Source organism: Paroedura picta, chromosome 6, assembly GCF_049243985.1.
Source record: "Paroedura picta isolate Pp20150507F chromosome 6, Ppicta_v3.0, whole genome shotgun sequence".
NCBI classification, from domain to species: Eukaryota; Metazoa; Chordata; class Lepidosauria; order Squamata; family Gekkonidae; genus Paroedura; species Paroedura picta.
The window spans coordinates 64,512,306-64,535,472 of record NC_135374.1 but is presented as its reverse complement, the minus strand read 5'-3'; the positions used below and the strand labels follow the sequence as shown (position 1 = coordinate 64,535,472).

The window sequence follows — 23,167 nt, the reverse complement described above, 5'->3', positions numbered from 1 at the left end:
GTAATGGCTTTAATCTACATGTAGAACCGTACTGGCTAGATATCAGGGGGGAAAAATTTCAGAGTCAGACCAACCATCTTCAAGTAGAGGCTGGACAGATAATTATCATGGATGCTTTAGACTGATTCTGCAAACAGCCTGTATGGCTCTTTCCAAATCTTATGATTCTATACGAAAACCAACCATAATTAAAATCAACACACCTTACTTGTAATAAATGCCTGAATAGCCCTTGCCCAAGACCATAGAGACTGACACTGGTAATGTTCTACAACTGTCAAAGTATAAAAAAGTATTGCCTCAGCAAACCGCCCACCTCACCCCACACACAAAGAGAGAAATCTATTTATTTGACTGTATTCAGGCTTACATAAATGGCTGATCTCCGTTACTGCTTATTTCAATAAGCTGATTATTTTGAAGGTGGGCTGTGCTAAGTACCCACATGGTGTGCCTTTTGGACAGATCCATCCTGGCTCCAAGCTTGACTGGTGCTTCCATCAGCCTTGCTTTTCACCACATGCACATCCATATGTGCTGAAAGGTGTCCAGCTACATCCCTCTCCATTGATGTATTGCAAGGCTACTACCAGGTTCAAAAGATACACCAAAGATACTCCACATCTCACCCAGCATGTGATGTCCTATTTTGACATGTCCTTCATTATGCAGCTGTCTCAGGGTACTTGCCAATTAATCCTACTTATCCTAATCAATCTACCCTATTCCAGCCAACTAGTTGTGGCCTAAATAGTTATTACAACAAGGCACACTTAATAGGGGGCGAAACATCCCACAGAAGCAGCATGGAGCAGGTGAAAGGGAGGCCCTTGGACTTAGAATGCTTCTCTGCGTGCTTATACTATGGAAGTAGTACTTCCATTGAACTTCACTCTGAAGATATAGGGGCATAGTCTATATGCTTTCCCTTGGGCTTATTTGAATCTGGAATGGCTGGCTTCAGTCTCAGGACTGTTGGAACAGAAGACACCCAAATCCTTCTATCAGTAGCAGAAGCTCACATAATTTTTCTTGAACAATGCCAGATACAGCTTTTTCCCAAAGTGCTGTTTTCAGGTGGAAAGTGCTGTTATGCCTTGCCTCCAAGATGAACTGGTGACAGAGAACAGTGTGCTAGACAAACACTGAACGTCTTTGTTCTCTATTTAGTTCTAAGCTGCTAATGTTCTGAGAAGATTCACCCTCAAGGTACTAGAGCTGAGGTTTCTACAGAAGGGCATCATATAAATGGAAAAATAAATAAAATAAATAATTAATTGCTAGTGTCTGACTTCAGATATAGTAATCTGAAACTTTCAATATAGAAATATAGAAACTTTCAGCTTTGCGTCATGCTGCTCTCCTGTACTCGAGTTTAGATACAGTCAACTTCCTAGGGATTTATTTAGAGCATTTTAATTCCCTTTCTCCTGAAAGGAGACTCAATGCAAGTTACGCTAACAATAAGTACTGTTAAAATCCAAAAGAGTAACAAAGACACATAAAAAAATTACACGGCACTGCCAAACAACTTCTTGAATAAGTCTGTTTTGCACAACCTCCAGAATCTCAACAAAGCCAAAGCATACATAACAGTTTCAAGAAAGCTATTTCATAAAACAGTAGCTGAAAAAGCACTGTTAAATCTAGCCAGAATAGTACCCTTCCAGGGAATATAACCAAAGGATGTTGGTCCAAAGAGGGCAGCTGTGATATGGGTTGTTACTGGGATAGGCAGTTGTGTGGCTCTGTGTGTCCCAAGCCAAGAAAACCTTTAAGAGGTAATAATTTTTCATTTCAGTCAGATTAATGGAATAGGATTGTTTTTATTGGATTTGACTACATGGGTGTTCAAGAGATTCCCATATTTTAAGGAGTAGTCTTCAGTCAAAATCATTCATTTATTCACACATAGACATATATACACATACATAAACAGTTCAATTCATAATCACCAATGAGATAAATAGTGAACAAATTATTGCTATAAATATTAGAAAGATGGATATTCTCTAATCAGCATGGATAAAAAAATAGCTTAGTTTATTTTGAGATCAAGACGACCCACAATTCAAACCACCAAGTCCATCATTCCTAGTACAACACCTGAGCTGTTATATAATCTCCTTTAATGAGACGGTTCAAGGATAATAATCAAGGATAACTGATGGGAGAATTTTATGGGTAAGAAAGAGTTATGGCATATGAACAACTAGCAGCTGGAATTGTGGGAAAGGGACAATGAGAGCTAGCAAAAGCTCCTTGTGCCCATAACTGCTCATAGTAAGCTGTGAGAAGCACACTGAGTATTAATTTATTCCCTTTCATTACCTACCATACCTAGATTTTCCTGTAGGTAAGATAATCACCACTTATCCTAATAAAGCTTATCAGAACACCTCACTAAGACTGCAATATACTTACACTGGCCTTGTCCAGATTTAACTCATTCGTATATGCATTTCTTAAACTATCCATGTTTAAAATTAAGCAGTCATTTGTTAACACTGTGTAACTCAACACAACTGTTCCTGTATGTGCATATGTTTTACTGAATGAAGAACACACAGCGATAACTTTTTATATATATACATGTACAATGATAACTTTCCTGGGCAGAAATATCTGGCTACTGTTGCACATGCCCAGATAACATCTAGATTAGATTATTCATCTAGATTAGATAATGGCAATGCATTTTACATGAAGCTGCCCTTGAAAAGTGGTGCAGAATACTGCAGCTAGGATATTGACTGGAATGGGTTGTAGGGACCATGCCTATCTATACTGGCTCTCAATTAAGAATGTAGGTATTCACCTTTAAAGCACTGTATCATTTGGAACCAGCATACTCCTTATGAATGTACCCAAAGACTTCCTTGGGTGCCTCCACGTTCTGAGAATAGGCAGAGCAACCCCAAAGAGATCCTTCCCTGTTGTGGCACCAGAACTCTGAAACTCCCTTTCAGCTAAGATCCATTTGTCCCCTTCAGTTGCCACCTTTCACCAGCAGGTAAAGACTTTGCGGGTGGCATGATCTCAGGGATCCCTCCTTTCTGCTCATTTTTTTAAATTGTTGTTTTTTATGTTTTGTATGTGTATATTAACTCAGTTTGTTTTAATTACATGTTTTTGTTGGCTTGATGATTTTTAAGATGCATATTTTTAAGCTGTTAGTTCTCTTGAAGGCCCTAATGAAGGCAGAAATGTAAGACATAAATATTGTAAATAAATGAAAATAAATATTTATAAAGTTTTACCACAAATGTTCTATAATGCAAAATTTTGTTATTTCATTCATATACATGTCAGTGAATGAAGTCAGGCAAGAAACTTTAATAACTAAAGTTCCTAAGGACTCTCCCTGAAACTGGCAACTCCATGAAAGCAAATCAACACATAGGTTTTTATGGTAAGTACCTTGTTAGGAAAATGGTCACCTCAGTAGTAAAGGAGATATTCTTAAGTCACATTGCAAGTGAAATAATGCTTGAAATGTTCATACAGCCTCATATATAAACAGCATAATAATTAGTCCTTTGAAAGCAAATTTGGATTCACTGTATATACTAAAATAATTCTCACCCATAATACAATGTTAAATGCTTCAATGCTTCCTCAGCACACATTTTGAGGAAGGAAAGAATCTTCACCTAATGAACTAGGCTTATCAGAAAAATGGAAGGCTATATAGTTATCAAAACTGTGGTAGCTCTTGCATTATAATTTGGAGAAGTGCCACTGATTTTACCATGACCTAGTTTACCCTATGGCTGTACAATACTGGAATCTTACACATCTCTTCAGGAGACTCCACAAACTACCATGACTTTCCATAACTCTGAACTGACATACCCAGCCTCAACTTGATTGCAAGTTTTGAACCAGTTTTCACAATATACACATGTGGTCAAAACCAGCTGAAGTCTAAAAGCCTGCCACATCAAGGAACTCCATTTCAAGACACTGAACAGATGAGACATATTTTCCTATTGGAGTGATAATCAATGAGATGGTGATGTAAGCACATGTTACTACATACATTGAGAAGATTTTTAAAAGAATCTGATTACTGTTAACAATTATTTAATTTGCACTGGCTGTCCCAATCTTAGAAACATTTAAGGGTATATGTTTATGAGATTTCTTTTCCCCTCTGATCCTGCTCAGTACCTACAGTTTACAGGGGCTCCCCTAGTTAGCAGAATGTATAAGCATTATCATTCATGCTTTTAAAGATATTTCCAGAATGAAGCCATAAAGAGAAAAAAGCAAGATATACAAAGCTACCATAAAAATAGAATCTTTTGGGAGCTGGCAATATGTACTGTTTTAACTGTTATTTTCAAGAACTTGTGTTCATTACCATTTTGTAAAAAAGTTCTTGCAACCAAGATTTTACAGAGGTGTTTTGTTTTATTTATTTTTAGGCAGACAGTAAGGTACATCTTGAAATATACTGGACTGCCTCTGAATACCTTTCATACTAGTTATGGGAAAAGTTATTGATATTTCTTGGATTCCTTTACAAGTAAAAACTTCCTATGCTATCTTTTAGGACTAACAAAGACATTGTAAAGCCTCTGGAACAACGTGCTTAAGATTAGGAAGGAGCCTTTTCCCAGGTGTTCCTTAGCCACACCCTAACAAGAAAAAGATTGATAGTCAAGGTGGGGTCACATTCCTCTTGATTTACTAGGGAACAGAGCTGTTAGCACACATGCTTATCTGAAGGTTTATTCTTTATTGCTCCTGTTATTAGGCATTTCCTGCCTACTTTTTACAGTGTTTATTTTAATGGAATTTTTTTATGGAAAGCATTGTTTAAAAGATTTCCCAGATATCATACTAACTGAAAAAGGGAATGATTTGTCAACAGTTAATGCAAAGTATTAAGGAACAAAACTATTCCCTCTCTGTCGCCTATAAATCTTTAAAAAACAAATCAACAAAAAAAGCAAATAAACCATTTCAGAACTAGTATTTAGCACAAATGAAAATAAAACCAGGTATTACTCCACAGGGGGAAAAGAACGGTACACACTTTTCCCGCCAATTTCCCCCCAATAATAGCCACACTTAGCTTTATTGACTAAAAACTAATTGTTTCCTGTATTTGTTTCAACACAACTGTTCATAAGGAAAAGCTAAAAATGAGCTAACTGAAGGAAGTATGACTAATACAGAAACACAGTTCATGAAAGTCTTGTTATACTGAAAAGTTCATTGAGGATTTTTTTACTGCTTTAAGTTTTCCCAGCTTTTCTTTCTTCAAATATGTACTTCATATTTACATTTCTAAGTTACATGGAACTACCATATTGAAATCTATTTAACCTTCCCTGTCTTATAATAATCAGAAACTATTTACAGGACAAGGCAGCATCTATACTCATTGATAACAGAACTTCATTATATTAGTTAAAATAGGGTGGCTTGGTTTTAAGGTCCCTACTACTACTACACATGCTACAAGCAATGAGGAAGAAAAACTACAATGTTAAGGTTTACTTTCCTGTACAAGCAAGGCTTATTACACACTGAGCCTGGAATTAAAACACTCAATTCACAGCTAAATAATAAAAGAAATAGCAAAAGTCAAAAGTTCCATTATTCCCAAACACATTTTAACCAGAAACTTTATATTTTAATCACTACTTCAAAACCCCTTCATTAATTCTTGTTTTTTTTAGAAAATGCAGATCATTTCAAATATAAACAGAGCCACTGAAAAATCACTATATTTAGTTTCAGAGTTCTCATTACATTTTGAGAAACTTTAGCATACAAAAACTAAAATATGTTATTTAGCAGTAAAAAGCACCATTTCACACTTACCTTTTACAAGGGAACAATATTTCCTGGCAATAGATTTTTACAGCTCTCAATAACTAAAAATCCTTTACTAAATCAAGACATCAAACTACAAAATACTTCTGTCAGCAGGCAAGCTGAATGATTGCCCCCCCCCCCAATCATTTTCCAAAGGAAAGAGTCATCAAGCACTTCGTTCCTGTGACAAAAACAAGGTAGTAAGAAAGGAACATAAGCTCAGACAAGTTCCTGTCAAAGATTCTGAACTGGGTAAACAATCTTAAAGTGACAGTTACCAAACTCCTAGGAGACACTCATTAATCCAAATTGGCTGCAGCTGGCTTTATTGTATACCGTTTGGTCAAGCCCATACCAGTGTTAAACTTTATCACATGCTGCTGAATCACTGTCTCGTCACAGCTTCCCAACCTACATATAACTAAGCCATGTGAGTAAAGTTTCTACTAACACGAAGGCAGGGAGTTCTTATAGAGAGCCGCCAATTAGCTACTACCCAATCACAGGCTGCAAGAGTTGCCTCAGTCACATGACAGGGCAGTCCTCACTACAGCAGCAAGATTTCTGAATTAGTTGGGGTTACACAAAGGACAATCACTGGGAGGGGGAAACAGCGAGTACTAAATGGGAACGCCCAACCTGACTGCTGATGCTTTAAAGCAGGAAACTCCCTCGCTTCACACAGATGCACAGTCAGAACTATCTGCTCTCTGAAAATCATATAGTACACTATCAAAGTGTAGAAATTGTTTTACAAACAGAATCTGTTTATTCTGCTGTCTTTTTTCATACTTTTCTATTTCACTTAGCTAAGAGTTTTTTGATCCATTGTAGGGGAACAATTAAACAGGACTGCCAAATTTAGTTTTTAAATGAAAAATAAGCTACATATTCATCATTATTCCAAGGAATTGGATTTATTTCCTTACTTAAAGTATGCATTTGTATGAGCTTGGAGAATTATTTTATATAAAAACAGCAATAATAAGAGCAATGAAATTCTTCATTTTTGTAAAGAAATGCCCAACTCTTCATGAATGGATGAGCACATTTTAATACTTTTCTTCTATATTTACTAGCTCAACACATGAAATGTTTAAGACCTCTCCTTCAGTATACTTTTTCCAGAGAACACTGAGAAGGTTCTTATATTGTAATGCAGTTAATTCCACACTTCTATAGATTCCAATTATACTTCATCTGAAATGTACTTTTGAACTCTACAGATTTACATATGATTAGAAGCATCATATGCCTGAAATGGATGCTGTTAAAGTCAAAATTGGAACAGCTATATAGTTTCCTCCTGCTGCTGCGGACATTTGCCAATCCCAATTTATGTACATGTTGTATATGCCAAGACAAACCATATAAGATTATTCAAACTGCCTCAGCCCCACAAAACAACAGTTCTCTTTAACCAGGGAGAGAAGAGGTGTTTAAAGGCTATGACTCAGAGCCTTCTGCTAAATTCAGAAAAAAGACATTAAAATTACTCAGGAATGCTTGAGTGTTCTAGGATAGCAGTGCAGGAATTTAGTATTACAGACTAACCCAGGACAGTTTGTCCTAGAATAACTTTTTATACCATTATTTTTGTATTCTTGGATTGGTTACAGGGTACAACATGCAGAGTAAATATTTTGTTTGGACAAGCCATGAAATGTGAGTACAGCAGAGCAACACATTTCAGAAATATTCTTGCTCACCAACAGTGCGATCCTAAACAGAGACCATTGACTTCAACTGATCTAAAAGAGGGTAACTCAGTTTAGGATTGCACTGCAAAACAGCCCTGCCAGCATTGGTAAAACCAAGAACCAATGAAAAAAATTAAGAGGGTGTTCAGAAATCCTTTAAAAACTCATTGTCATACGAACCACATAAGCAACCCCAAAGAACCACTTTTTCATATATTCAAGAAACCCTGGCTGATCAGATCCCAAATATATAACCAGCATTTTGACTCAACTGTAATCAAATGACACAACCATGTGAAGTGTGTTTTTGGTCCTATCCCATCCAAGTGTCTAAATAAGACTCAGGAATTTTAAAATACTTTTAATCAAAAGAAAATAATCCTATATGGTGTATGTTATTTCAGCAGAGGTTATTTTAAAAGTTACCATTCTATAGTTCCTTTTCTAATTATATTAGCTTTTCCCCTAAAATCTCATGTTTGCTTGTGGAACAAGGAATGACCACATAATGTTTCAGTATGTAACATCAATAATAATCAATAATATAGTATATTAACAAGGTAATACCAAGCAATGTCCTTAAATGACCTGAATCCATATAAATGTCCCCACTAAGTGAATACATCTTGAGTTACAAATAAGAAGAGATTCAATGAAATTTAAATGAAGATACTATTAGTCACTTATAATTTTAAACATAATTTATATGAAAAATACTGCACACTAATTTTCAGCAACATTTCCTTAAGAATTCTGATGACAAAATATTTTTTATTTCTCTATATAGAAAGATAGGGGTGTGCCTTCCACTCAGTTCTAAAACAATGTGGATTTTATACTCAATGCAAATCAGATTCTTTAACTGCAGACACTTTTCACATAGATAAAGCTGTCTAGAGCAGGGGTAGCCAACCTGTGGTCCTCCAGATGTTCATGGACTACAATTCCCATGAGCCCCTACCAGCAAATGCTGGCAGGGGCTCATGGGAATTGTAGTCCATGGATATCTGGAGACAGGTTGACTACCCCTGGTCTAGAGCAGTGGTCCCCAACCTTTTTATCACCAGGGACCAGTCAACGCTTGACAATTTTACTGAGGCCCAGGGGCGGGGGGGGGGTAGTCTTTTGCTGAGGGACGTTGCTGCCTGAGCCCCTGCTTTCCCACTGGCACCCCTGACTTCTCACTGCCCACTGGGGGGTGCTGCCAGCGGCAGCTGTGCAGTGCCACGCTGAGAGGGAGCCCCAGCCATGGTGGCCACTGGAGAGTACCAAAGGCGAGCCAGCAGCAGAGTGGCAGGGCAGCCCCCGAGGCAGCAGCCAGGGAGGAGGATGAGGAGAAGCCGTGGCCCGGTACTGACTGATCCATGGACCGGGACCAGTCCCCGGACCTGGGGTTAGGGACCACTGGTCTAAAGTACATATATGGCTTCAGGTGTTTTCTTAATACATCAGCATTAGAAATTAACAATCACTAAGCAAAACCAAAAATCTAGAAAGGTTGAGCTTTGTCATGTTTGATGAATGTTTCACTAGATTTCACTAGATTTTAGGGCAGGCTGTAAATTGAAATAAATAGCTAACTAACAGGTAAGTAATCCTTATCATCTACCCATGCAATTATCACTACAAGAGAGAATGCTTCTTTATCATAATTCAACAAATTGCAAAAAGGAGAAAAGAGAACAGTTAAACATATGCCTAAAGACATAGAAAAAACAGAATTTTGCTTTGTTGTTTTTGCTGCTTTCCCTCTTTCTTTTTATCTGCTGTAACTGAAAATGAACCCCCAGCTGAGCAAAATGTTGAAAACCTAAAGTAGCTGCTCTTTCTACAAAACAATAATAATTATATCATGGTTTTAGCTGCTATGTTAATACCATTTCACATATCCAATGCCAGATAAATGACATGAAACACACCTCTAACAGTGAAATGTGAACTCAAACAGAGAAGAACAGAAACATCATCCACTACTTACAACTCAAAACCTGGGTGGGATGACAAACAGTTGCAGCCACCATGAATACTACTTAACCATCAGAAATAATTCTGGATCACAAGGATAACAATTAAGGGAACTGGATCTAAAGCTACAGTATGAGAGACTTGCTTCATGGCATAATAATTTGTTGTTATGGATAAAAATGTGGTCTCAGTGATGCATTTTTTTGAGGAAAAAAGAAATGATATCTCTTGGTGTTTCAGATTTTATTATATTCATTTACACCCAAAATTACAAAAAAAAGAAATCTGAAGAGGACTAAATACATATGCACATTAGACCACTAACTTTCCTTTTCTCTCTTGTTAACTTACTCTCTTTTAGACCATTTATGCACTGGAGGTTTCATGCCTGGCTGCAGGCTGGAGTTTTAGTCATAGCAGATTGCCCCACCTCTTCCTGCACCCACATGGGGGAGCACTTGGCCTGGTGCACGTCATCCGCCCCCAGTTTGTGCTCCTGCACGGGAGCTGGGGCACTGAAGTTCCCAGTGCATAAACGGTCTTACAGGAACAAATAGACTAAGACCCAACCCTAACTCTTCTTTCGTATAACCAGGGTGATTGTTTCCTTTCCGAGCTCCCTTCCTCAACATGTATAGATAACTGACAATGCAATCCTATGAGGCATCCATCCTATGAGGTTTGGTTGTAATTGTGACTTTTTACAGAAACCTAACAGGAATAGCTATATTACTAGAAGAAGAAGAAGAGTTGGTTCTTATATGCCGCTTTTCCCTACCCGAAGGAGGCTCAAAGCGGCTTACAGTCGCCTTCCCATTCCTCTCCCCACAACAGACACCCTGTGGGGTGGGTGAGGCTGAGATATTACTGCTTGGTCAGATATTACTGCTTGGTCAGAACAGTTTTATCAGTGCTGTGGCGAGCCCAAGGTCACCCAGCTGCTTGCATGTGGGGGAGCGCAGAATCGAACCTGGCATGCCAGATTAGAAGTCCGCACTCCTAACCACTACACCAAATTGGCTAAGAAGAGGCAAGGGAGAAAAATGCATTAGTAGAAGAATTACCAGTTCAAGCCTATAATTCATTTCTCTGCCATGATGTGCATATTCTTTGCCAAATAAATGTACTACTGGGGCTGTTAGATGGTCATTCTTTTGTTAGGCTAGTGCCTGATATTTAGCACCCTGAGCTGCCTTTGAATGGTGAGAACAAAGAGAAGGTAACATGTACACACCTCTCCAACTAAAGATAAAAGGGCAGGTCTAGGATTTTGGAAGCCTTATAGAAGAGAAGCAGAGAAACAGAGCAGGAACTTTGGGGCTGATCAGCTGCCTTGTAGGGATGTCTCTGTGCTTCCATCAATATTCTACTTGTGTATATATGTTAATAAAGCAACTATTACAAAAATACTAAGTCTCCAGTAAATTCTCATTTAAAGGGAAAGACTTGGTTAGAGTGCATCTGAAAGTTTTTACTACTGACCGAGAAAAGTGGGGTATAATACCATTTTAAGGCACATCAGACTTATACATCATTGCAAAAATAAAAAGGTTTAGTCGGTAATCCTATATTAATTCAATGAAAGTCCCTTTCAAATTCAACAGGACCACTTTCAAGTAAACGTGCACTGATTGTGCTGTTTATTACAGTAACCAGGAAACCTACTATCAACATTGAAAACACGTTCCTCCTCCCAGGTAGAATGCATTTTCAAGAACATTTTGTGGTTGAGGTTCTACAAGTAGAGACCAGCATCCAACGAATGTAGAGCATGGGATGGTGTCTATTTGCATAACTTTATATATGAAGTGTATGCCTGTTGCCTTAAGGGCTTTGCTCTCACTCCTTGCAGGTGTTTGGCTCCTACTCTTTTAATCTTAACGTCTTAAGGAAAAATGCTTCTTAAAATGTTTTTTATTCCTCCTTTTAACGGCTACAGTTTTTAGTGGCACCCAATTAAGGAACATTAAGAGAACCTAGGAACAGTCGTTCATATTTACAGAATCAGGCACACACACCTGTGCTATCATAAAGCCCAGTACCCCTTTACTTTCTCTTTGTAGTCTGCCTCTCCATATTTCTGAAAGGAGCTTTGGATGGGAAATCTGTATTTGCCTCCATTGCCAATAGAATTTTAGAGTATGGGATTTATAGGCTTCTTATTTTTTGTCATCCACTGTGGTTTTATTGTGGTAATGATAAATTCAGTGATCCAAAATCTGTATTTAGCATAATAACTTCATAAACAATAAGAAATCTCATGTTAGCAGAACTAAATTTGAATTTACACATTATGCTTTAATGCTACAGCAGTATACCAATTATTTGTTTTTTAAGCCCTGTGAAGTTATGGGAGGAGGGAATGGTAGTAAGGAAAAAGGCATTTATGGGAGCTACAGAAATTCACATCTTCCCATATACACACTGTCCACTCCAAAAACATATCAAACCAGGTTTAGAAAGATAGCAGCAAACTGAAGGAAAACAACGAAGCAGCACGAGTGCTCCCCCAAAGAGCACTGCTGTAAGGAAACAAAGCTTCACAAAATTTCTGTATGGAAGTAGGCCTACTTTGCTACAGGCCTGGGATTCTTTTCTCCATATGCTCATTGCTCCATCAGTAGAACTCATTTCCTCCACACCCCTTGGCAACATCTGTGAACAGTCCATGGCTAAACCTGCTTTCCTTTTCAAAGGGCATATAATATAGACAACTCAAATATATGCCAATAAAAGGCATTGATGATTAATTCTCTGTAGAGTTCCATAATCCCAACATCAACCCATTTTTTTTGCCTAGAATTGTTTAAGCACACTTGGAAAACTCCATAGAAAGCCCAGTAATGCCTCAAGGGTTGCAGCACACATTCTTATTTGGGACATGGACTCCAAATATATGGGAAACTGCCATGCACAGACATTATCTCTCATATACATCCAGACATCTTTTGCAAAACCAAAAAGGAAGCATTGCATTCCCTTAGAAATATGAAGACATATTGCTTGTTTTTCTCTTTTGCTTCCTTTTGTTTACATCATCATTCTTGTGAGCCAGGCTTCTTTTTAAAACAATATATTCTTTTAAAAGCTTGACATTTTAAAGATATTTAAAATATTTATTTATTATTACACAATGCTTGTTGGATTCGTCTTTAAGATCTCTAGACTATATCTCACTTTGCTCATTTTAACATATTGGCAATGGCTGCTACTTTTTATAGTATATATATTCACATATAATAGAAGTAACAATTTTCTGGAAAAACAATTATTTTATCCTGTTTTCTAAAAAGGTTACTTAAGATTTGAAGCCTGAAATTGTATAAATATATAGTGGATGAAAGTTGGAGTCATGTGGGGAGAAAGGGGCAGGCTGGAAGAGAATAGGATTCTATGCCAATAACTGAATCATAATCATTCTCCTTGCAGGTGTTTGGCTTCTACTCTTTTACTCTCAAAGTCTGAGTAATTCAGATTCCCCCCCCCCGGGTCTTTTAAGGGTATGAATCAATTTAAGTTTGTTTTGCTGTAGGTGAAGAAAAGGAGAATATAATAGTGTGAATAAGAATTATGATCCAATAGGTGGCATTGACAACTTAATTACAATCACTGCCTTATGTCCTAATGCTTCATCCTTAAGGAGCCTTAAGTTTTGTTCAACAGAAAAGTTACCTAACGCTAGTTGTCAAGATCTGAGCTGCCCCTATAATTCTCCTGTTCCTTCTCTTGAATGTTATTGCTGCTGCACACTGGAGTCCAGAACAGAATACTGTTAGAATGCCCAGCTTAGTTTCTGGAACAGAGAAACTATTACTAGTAATGATATGAAAATTATAGGGCTGTATTTCACCCCACCTCCAGCATTTTTTAATGTAATGCTTCAAATTAGATTTTCAAGTCCAGCTACAGAACATTCAGGTTATACTTTATTTAAAGGACTCAACATCATTCTAATAGCAATCAACATTTTTAGATAAAGAAAATAAACAGGAAATATTTGATATTAGATTTTTCTTTTTATTTCTTTTGATTTGTTATCTGCCACTCTTGGCACACCGGCTCATGGTGAGTTACATAACAAATCCAGTACAATAAAATACAATCCCCAATTAAACCCCCCATTAAAACCCCATAAAAACTTTATGGAAAAAGTACAAAACAATATGGTGGAAATAACAATAAGTCCAACCTAACAACCCAGCTACCAGCCGGGGCATCTGGGGGGGCGTATGACAATTGACCAGGCCAATGATGGAGCTGGCGTGGGATAATATCTTCCTGGGAAAAGCCCCATCCAATCTTCCTCCAGCACTTGGGTACAGACTGGGAAAGACAGAGTCTGAGGAAGAGAAGGAGCTCAGCAGAAATAGGATCCTATCTAGCCTACTTCTGAAATTGTCATTTTTTTTCCAGGAAGCTAACCGGGGTTGGCCCTAGTCAGCAATGGGATGGAAGACCACCAAGGAAGTCTAGGGTTGCTATTACCCAGTGGCAGGCCACAAGAAGCTTTTGACAAGGTTCCCCATGATGTTCTGATGGATAAGCTGAAGGACTGCAATCTGGATTTTCAGATAGTTAGGTGGATAGGGAATTGGTTAGAGAACCGCACTCAAAGAGTTGTTGTCAATGGTGTTTCATCAGACTGGAGGGTGGTGTGTAGCGGGGTACCTCGGGGCTTGGTGCTCGATCTGGTACTTTTTAACATATTTATTAATGATCTAGATGAGGGGGTGGAAGGGCTACTCATCAAGTTTGCAGATGACACCAAATTGGGAGGACTGGCAACTACTTTGGAAGATAGAGACAGAGTTCAACGAGATCTGAACACAACGGAAAAATGGGCAAATGAGAAAAAGATGCAATTTAATAAAGATAAGTGTAAAGTTCTGCATCTGGGTCAGAAAAATGAAAAGCATGCCTACTGGACGGGGGATACGCTTCTAGGTAACACTGTGTGTGAACGAGACCTTGGGGTACTTGTGGATTGTAAACTAAACATGAGCAGGCAGTGTGATGCAGCAGTAAAAAAGGCAAATGCCATTTTGGGCTGTATCAACAGGGGCATCACATCAAAATCACAAGATGTCATAGTCCCATTGTATACGGCACTGGTCAGACCACACCTGGAGTACTGTGTGCAGTTCTGGAGGCCTCTCTTCAAGAAGGATGTAGATAAAATTGAAAGGGTACAGAGGAGAGCGACGAAGATGATCTGGGGCCAAGGGACCAAGTCCTATGAAGATAGGTTGAGGGACTTGGGAATGTTCAGCCTGGAGAAAAGGAGGTTGAGAGGGGACATGATAGACCTCTTTAAGTATTTGAAAGGTTGTCACTTGGAGGAGGGCAGGATGCTGTTTCTGTTGGCTGCAGAGGAGAGGACACGCAGTAATGGGTTTAAACTTCAACGATATTGGGTAAATATCAGGAAAAAAAATTTCACAGTCAGAGTAGTCCAGCAGTGGAATAGGCTGCCTAAAGAGGTGGCGAGCTCCCCCTCACTGGCAGTCTTCAAGCAAAGGTTGGACACACACTTTTCTTGGATTCTTTAGGATGCTTAGGGCTGATCCTGCGTTGAGCAGGGGTTTGGACTAGATGGCCTGTATGGCCCCTTCCAACTCTATGATTCTATGATTCTATGTGTTGCAGGTTGTTGTCAAGAGTCAAGCGTTTGTTTTTTTAGGGGGAATCCACTTTTGTGGATTCCCCAAAAAGCACTACAACAAAGAGATTTTTGCGGGAGTGCTGCATTTTGTGTACGAAATCGTGCATAATGTAAGAAAAAATTGCTTTACACAATGGTAAGACTTCAGCAACATTAACGCTGTGCGGAATGGACCCCAGAATCCAGCCTGGCCTGAAGAAAATTCATCACCTACCATCCCACAGTGGCAGTCAACTGTCATACCCTGGGTATGCAAAGAAGGGCCACAAGACACAAACACTGAAACTTTCCTTCCTGCCAACGCACTCACAATCTGCCTAAATTAATGAAATCAGTATTTCTGTCAGTTGAGAGAGTGCCTAAGCATGTAAGCCCCACTGAACGAAGTGATCAGCTCAGGATCATCAGTAGTGTGCACATCAAGAGACTTTCCTGGGTCAATTTCATGGGTACAGATCGAGGCATCCACTGGAACGAAGGGCAGGAGGGCAAGGCTCCCTTCTTTTAAAGGGGCTACACAGCTATCTCTGGCTCCTTGGGTCATTTGGCTGAGAGCCAGGAATGGCTGGTGACCCTGGCAGTGGACAGTGGTGGTGGAGGTGAGTGGGAGACAGCCCTCTCACACTCATTGCAGGTTGGGGTGGCCTTCCAGCCTGGCTGCAGTGCTGAGTTGCTCCCCGGGTCCCCTCTTCCTCCTTTGGGAGGAAGCAGCTCCCTTCTCAACTCCCCTCCCCTCCTGTCCATGCCAAATGGAGCCAGTGAGGGAGAGTGGGGGAACAGCCCCCACACACACACACCTTATAGGTTGGGATAGCTTAACTGGCCCTTCCAGACCAGCTGCACCTCCAAGTAGCTCCTTGGGCTTACTCCCCTCCTGTGCCACGCTCTGTTTCGCAAAGTGCTAACTGGAGCCAGGTGAAGGGGAGAGCCACTAACACACACACACTTGTTGAAGTTTGAGGCAGATTAAATGGCCATTCCAACCTGGCTACTCTGTCAAGTTATTCCCCGAGCTGCCTCTTCACCCTATCTCATTCCAGAACTTGCGGCCCTAGCACCGGGCCGTGGCTCCCTCTCCCTGCCCCCCCCCAGTAAGAAACTTCCCAGGCCGCAAGCAAATCGGCCACAAAAGCGGCCGATTAGCTTGCGGCCCGGCAAGCTTCTTTTTGTGGGAGGGGGGGAGAGGGAAGCAGGGCCACGCATGCGCGTTTGCGCGATCGCGCTCCCCGCCGCTGGTCCGCAGCCTCAAGAAGGTTGCAGACCACTGACTTAGAGGATGGCAGAGGTGCCTGACTGGGCCTTGCACCAGGCTACAGTCAGGCACTAGGCCCAGTCAGGCCCCTGAGCTGCTCTGGGTGTGGCATAGAAGCTGGGCTGTGCAGCCAGGTGCTAGGCCTAGCCAGGCCTGACAAGCTCTTCGGCTTGGGGAATGGAATTCGGCTTGCCAGGGGCCTGGCAAGGAGGCATGGTACTTCTGAGGATCATGGCAGGGAGGTGTAACTAACTGGCATCACGTCTGGTGTGCTTCCATGGTCTCAAGGTTGGAAAAGGCTGCATTGGAATGAGAAATAATGCATGGATTATGCTGGCACCGAAGAGCCTCTTGTGGCGCAGAGTGGTAAGGCAGCGACATGCTGTCTGAATCTGTCTGCCCATGAGGTTGGGAGTTCAATCCCAGCAGCCGGCTCAAGGTCGACTCAGCCTTCCATCCTTCCGAGGTCGGTAAAATGAGTACCCAGCTTGCTGGGGGGTAAACGGTAATGACTGGGGAAGGCACTGGCAAACCACCCCGCATTGAGTCTGCCATGAAAACGCTAGAGGGCGTCACCCCAAGGGTCAGACATGACTCGGTGCTTGCACAGGGGATACCTTTACCTTTACCTTTATGCTGGCACCATAAGCAAGTCCAAGCTGTTAGATAGGCCCTACTATGACTGCAACAGCTACCAGTACTAGATTAAGAACAGCAGGATAGTAGCTATTACATGGCTCTAGAAGGTAGTTACCTACACTGTGTACTAAAAATAATTAAAAGAAAAATATATAGAATAACCACCTAATATTTCGCAGTTACACCTTTCATAATGGGAGAGAACTAGCTGGCAGGTTATGGACATAGTGGTGCCATGGAGTCTGTGAAGGCTTGCATTCTTCCCTGTCTGTCTCTACTTGATAGAAAGACACACACAAAACATATAGTCTGCAACCCTTGCAATGTTTACCTAGATGGGTGAATGCATTAGGGTTTAATGAACTCCAATTCACAATCCCTCCCTACCCCTGTGACCACAGAAAACAGAACAATACCAGCTAGTGAGTCTTGCTATAGATCACAGGAATGGCAAAAGCTGTGGTGCTTTCTATATTCCCAGAGGGGGGGGGGGGTGGTGTCAAGAAAAATAAAAACGGTGCAAGACCAGACATTAACTTGGTACTTCATTATTATTACCTTACAGGAGAGTGGGAAATTCTAGTTCATTGGTAATTTTGGAATTAAAACAACAACAGATCTTTTCCTTATCCAAGATATCCTGTCACATAATGCAGAAAAGTCCTCCATGTTAATATATTTTACATGGAGTGACACTAAAGGTTTCCAGCTGTACACAGAAACACACTTCACATAACAGTTCCATACTTTATAGAATGCATCAATACAGAAGCAGAAAAGCCTTATTTTTGTTTATGTCACCCAGACTGAATTTGTGACTATACATGGAGGCACTGGCAGAAGTCAGAGAACAAATATTCAGCACCAATGTGAGTAAAAGGAAAGTGTTCTGCACGTAGTTAGGGTAGTTCAGAAGGGTGGGGGGGAGCCAAGCCCCTTTCTTTTCTTGAAGGGTGGGGGGAGAGGAGCCAGGCAGGGAGCCTCTTTCTGATGCAATGAAACCATTCATAGTAGATAAGGATTCTCTAGCAGGTCCAGGAAGTTTGCAAGCTCTAGGGAGTTGGAAGGGACCTCCAGTCATCTCGTTCAACACCCAGCACATTGCAGGAACTCACAACTACCTGCCTACCAATGGTGACCCAATTTCATGCCCAAGTGATCCCCCCACCCAAAATCTCAGAAATCCAGCCTGGCCTGGAGGAAATTCACCTACCATCCCATAGTGGCAATCAGCAATTCCCTGGGTATGCGACTTTGTCAACTTCCAGGTGGTGGCTGGAGATTTCCTACTATTACAACTACAAAAAAATTGGCTGTTTTGGAGGGTAGACTCCATGACATTATACCCCATTGAAGTCCCTCATTTACCCAAACCCTGCCATCCCCCTCCCCCTCCCCCTCAATTTCCATTTATTTCCTAACCCAGAGCTGGCAACCCTAAGAGAGTTCTCCCACCTTTCCCCTGCCTTTTGAATTGACCTTGCATAATTAACAAGAGTGCCATGCCTCTTGCATGTCTTTCATACATGGTAGACAGCACAGCAGGACAATGAGACAACATCACTCAGCAGTTGAGAAGATTTCTTCATAGATTTGAGCCTTGGCTTGTTCTCATTATGCTAATCTCCTGGTGTTCAGCTTCTGCATCATATCCCCATTGCTTTTGGTTTTGCTGTCCATGGTACTTTGGTTGATATCAATGAGGTATCTTCCTGTCATATGATTTTGATGTTACAAGACTTCCTGCTTACAGCTCAGTATGTATCACTAGCTTCTGGAAATGTCGAACGCCATTACTTTGGATTATATACCCTACCCACAGAATTCTAAAATTGGAAAAGACCATGGAACTACAGAGAAGCTGAATGTTTTTCATTAATTTCCAACTGTAAAAGATTCTGGAATATTGAATTCTAAAAATAAACCACTGGTTTTTTTTGGTGTGTGTGTGTGAAGAACTACATTAAGTATGATGGCAGATGATAATGCTTTAAAATTAACTGAAGAATTTAAAACTAGTAATTAGGGCTATATTACTTCACCTAAGAGTTCTCAAGATGTTCCAATATGAAACCTTACCTTACCTTACCTTACCTTACCTTCCTTCCTTCCTTCCTGCCAGTTTGGTGTAATGGTTAGGAGTGCGGACTTCTAATCTGGCATGCTGGGTTCAATGGGTTCGATTCTGCACTCCCCCACATGCTGGGTGACCTTGGGCTCACCATGGCACTGATAAAACTGTTCTGACCGAGCAGTGATATCAGGGCTCTCTCAGCCTCACCCACCTCACAGGGGAGAGGAAAGGGAAGGTGACTGTAAGGCACTTTGAGCCTCCTTCCTTCTTCTTCTTCTTCTTCTTCTTCTTCTTCTTCTTCTTCTTCTTTATCCTCACAACAATCATGAACTAGGTTATTGCTGAGAAAAAGTGATTAGCCAAAGGTCACCTAGCAAGCTTCCATGTTCTATTTAGACATTCTAACCATTATGACACACTGTTGATCCTGTAACAAAAACATATCTAATAGGCAGATATCTAATAGAACTAAAAGGCAGATGATGTAAACAGCCTGCCTCAAGTAAGTGGAAGGCACAACAGAGTCAACCTAATTTGCATTATGGGAAGCCATACCTCCTGAGCAAAAGAAATAAACATGGCAAGTTCACTAGTATGTTCTGCAACCATGTTCCAAGGTATTTTCTCAAGGATTACAAGGAGAAATATGAAATACTCTTAATATTGTTTTAGAACCCAACTGCTCAGGGTCGAAAGTCTTGAAAATAATTAATGCGTTTATTGAAGGTAGATGTTTGCTTTCACATTTTATTAATTATGTTTACATTACATGATAACCTAAGACTCTGCTCATCCTGAGTCTATGACTCACTTGATTTTGATTATTATATATGTTATAGAATAAAAAAATGAATTACTCAGTATTACCCTGTAATATTCCATATGGATAAGTATTATGTTCACTAGATAAAAGAATTCTGTTAAATCAACAGTTTGTTCATAGAACACATAAATTAGGAGTATAAAACACATAAAAGCAAGAAACCAATTGAAGTTATGTTGTATTACACCTCAGTAATAGGAGACTAATTTTAATTGTATACATTAATGGAGATATATAATATTTCTGAGACCAATGAGTGAATAAATAGTGGCGGGGGGGGGGGGAGAAAGAGAGAGAGAGAGCACAATTATGAGAATGGGGAAAAATCAAATATGATAACATACTTTGTGAGAAACGGGGAATAGTTCTAGATATATTTGAAGGGAATTTGGAAGAGTAAGAAGCATGGGGGAAGAATTAAATACAGTTACACACAGCAAATTTAAAAGGATGGGCGAAGAGAGACAGACAGATCTTAAAAGACATCCATGAGACAGAAAAGAATGGAAAATTATGAAAGATCAAGTCTACAAAATGAATTGCAAGAGTGAGGGAGAGTCACAAATTCTTGAAATTATTATTCCTTTAAACTGAGAAATGTTATGTGCTTAGGAGGAGGGAAGCACTAGCACCAACAAGCTGTTCACTATTTCTGAGCCAAAAATTTGGTAAAAAATATATTGGACACAGATCACATTCATAACTGCAACTCTGAGTTACCAGCAACAAAATGTGGAGGAAATGTGTGTGCGTGTTTATGTGTGTAAAAGAGATACATTTATTATTCTACCATCTAAAAGAAAAGTTAATATGAAATGTTTTTAAAAGTCACTGATATACAAATATGAAACATCGGGGAGAAAAGATGATTACATGATGAAGGTAAGCATAATTTTTGGATTTTTTTTCAAACCCTTCCTATGGGCACATCACTTGGTTGCACATTTTGCATAACTGCACATTGGTAGAGAACCCTAAAATGTTTAATTCCCATAATATATTGCCTTTCAGATGTGATTTCATTATTCTGGAACAAATTATAGATTTAAACCTTATTCAGCCATTCCTGCACTCCCAGCAAGCTCTCACAACCATCTTTGCAACAGCCCTTTTAAAACTAGGATTTATTGCTGAAATCCTAAAACCAAGGTCTGTACTCTCTCTGCCCTACCACAACAGCACAGGCTTATTACAGATTATTAATTTAAAAGGTATCAGAGGAAAAATGCATGAAATGCTGCAATCTCCACCCACTGTCATTTAAGAGTGGCAGCCTACATACTCTACACACCCAGCATCCTTAAATCCAACCCTGTTTCATAAAATCCTATACATTTGGTGATGGAAATTCAGCATAAGCAACCACAGCGACTCCCAAGTCATCTCTAGAGAGGCTAACACATGGCATTTTTGTGACCTCTACCTACTTGATCATAGTTCCCCTTTTATCCTAAATGGGCTGTCTAATCGAGTCAGTGCTTCCCACAGCTCTTGCAAACTGCAGCATCCGCCCTTATCCTGGAAATTACAAGTCCTGGTCTTTTAAACATTCCATTCTTCTCTAACACCAACAACACTTCCTGCTCCCCTTCCCTTCCAAACATAAGGTCTTTGAATACAGCCCTCCCTGTTCCCTAATGCCTTTATTTAGCTATTTAGCTCATTGCTTAAAAACTTTACATTCAGTAGTGTCTACACCTTCTAACCTCTGGAAATGCAGCTATGGAAAACTCCTTTTACTCAAAACATGCAATCCCCGGTTGCATATTTTCCTACTTTGGAATAAGTTGAATTAACAATACATGTAATACTGTAACTAACATGTAATACTGTAAGTAACTCTGTAACTAACTGTTAAGTAACATTTTAACATAACAAAGAGAATTCAAGAGGGCTTCCATATCCTTCATAATAATTTTATAGAATCATAGAGTTGGAAGGGACCTCCAGGGTCATCTAGTCCAACCCCCTGCACAATGCAGGAACTCACAACTACCTGCCCACGATGACCGCAGTTCCATGCCCAAATGATCCCTCCACCAAAAACCTCCAGAATACAGCCAGGCCGGGAAGAAAATCACCTATCTTCCTGCAGTGGTGATCAGCAATTTTCCGAGCATGCAAGGAAGGGCCACAAGAGACAAATACCAGCACATCCCTTCCTGCCCACCCACTCACCATCTGCCTAAGTTCATTAAAGCATTTCTGTCAGATGCCTATATAGCTTTTACTTAAAAACTTTCATGCATATGTTTCATGCATCAATGAGGTTTACTAACAGTAATAAATGATTATAAATATATCTATCTATAAATCAATAATAAAATTGAAAGAAAAAACATGGAATTTAGGGATCTAACAGAAGTAATTTTAATCAGATGACAGTTCACATACTAAAGAATAACTTATTTTGCAAGGATTTATATTATAGACTTTTATCATCAAGTTTTTCCATCTATATCTGTTTGAGCTGTTAGTAGGGAGCATCAAATGTAAACATTTGGTCATATTTCATTCACTGTGTCCTACCTGTTTTACAATATATATAACATTCATATAGCCTCATGAAAGGAAAAAAATGTCAATTTTATTAGTTACAGTGATTAATATGACCTCAAGCAGCAACTATAGGGAAAAAATAAAAACAAAATCAAAATTTTATCTCCTAGTTCAGCTTACTTACCTTAAACCTAGATAATAGATAACCTAGATAATAGATAAGCCTGGGGTCGTCAAACTGCGGCCCTCCAGATGTCCATGGACTACAATCCCCATGAGCCCGTGCCAGCATTCGCTGGCAGGGGCTCATGGGGATTGTAGTCCATGGACATCTGGAGGGCCGCAGTTTGACGACCCCTGAGATAAGCAATGATACATGCTTTCTAGTGCACTAACAAGCGTTACCAAGTACAGAGGTGAGCAAATTAGGTGTTTTTTTTTTGGGGGGGGGGATACATTTCCAGTCCTGATAAATTCAAAAACAGCAGGATTGAGTGGGTAGTGAAATTTCAATGTGAAGAGAATGTTATCCCACATGGATGCTCAGCAAGGTAAAGCAATATGATGTCTCTTTTGCTGATTAAGTACTAAAGTTGAAGGTTACTTGGATAATTTAATATACAAACTGGTATAGGAACCGAACTGAAAAAAAATATGTTTAACTATAAAAGATGTTAAGTTGGGGATGAAAACTGAAATAGCAAACATTGCCAATGTTACC

General features: G+C 39.7%; 2 long non-coding RNA genes across 5 annotated transcripts in view; one reads left to right on the top strand and one right to left on the bottom strand.

The window, feature by feature from the left end:
* LOC143839994 (uncharacterized) overlaps window positions 1–23,167 on the bottom strand; it is a 203,564-nt gene that overhangs the window by 136,891 nt on the left and 43,506 nt on the right. The window lies entirely within an intron of this gene.
* The window catches only part of LOC143839993 (uncharacterized), a 60,237-nt gene continuing 56,539 nt past the window's right edge, over window positions 19,470–23,167 (top strand). Inside the window, exon 1 of the long non-coding RNA XR_013231957.1 lies at window positions 19,470–19,741. This is a non-coding gene — a long non-coding RNA (uncharacterized LOC143839993). The remainder of the gene's footprint in view (window positions 19,742–23,167) is intronic.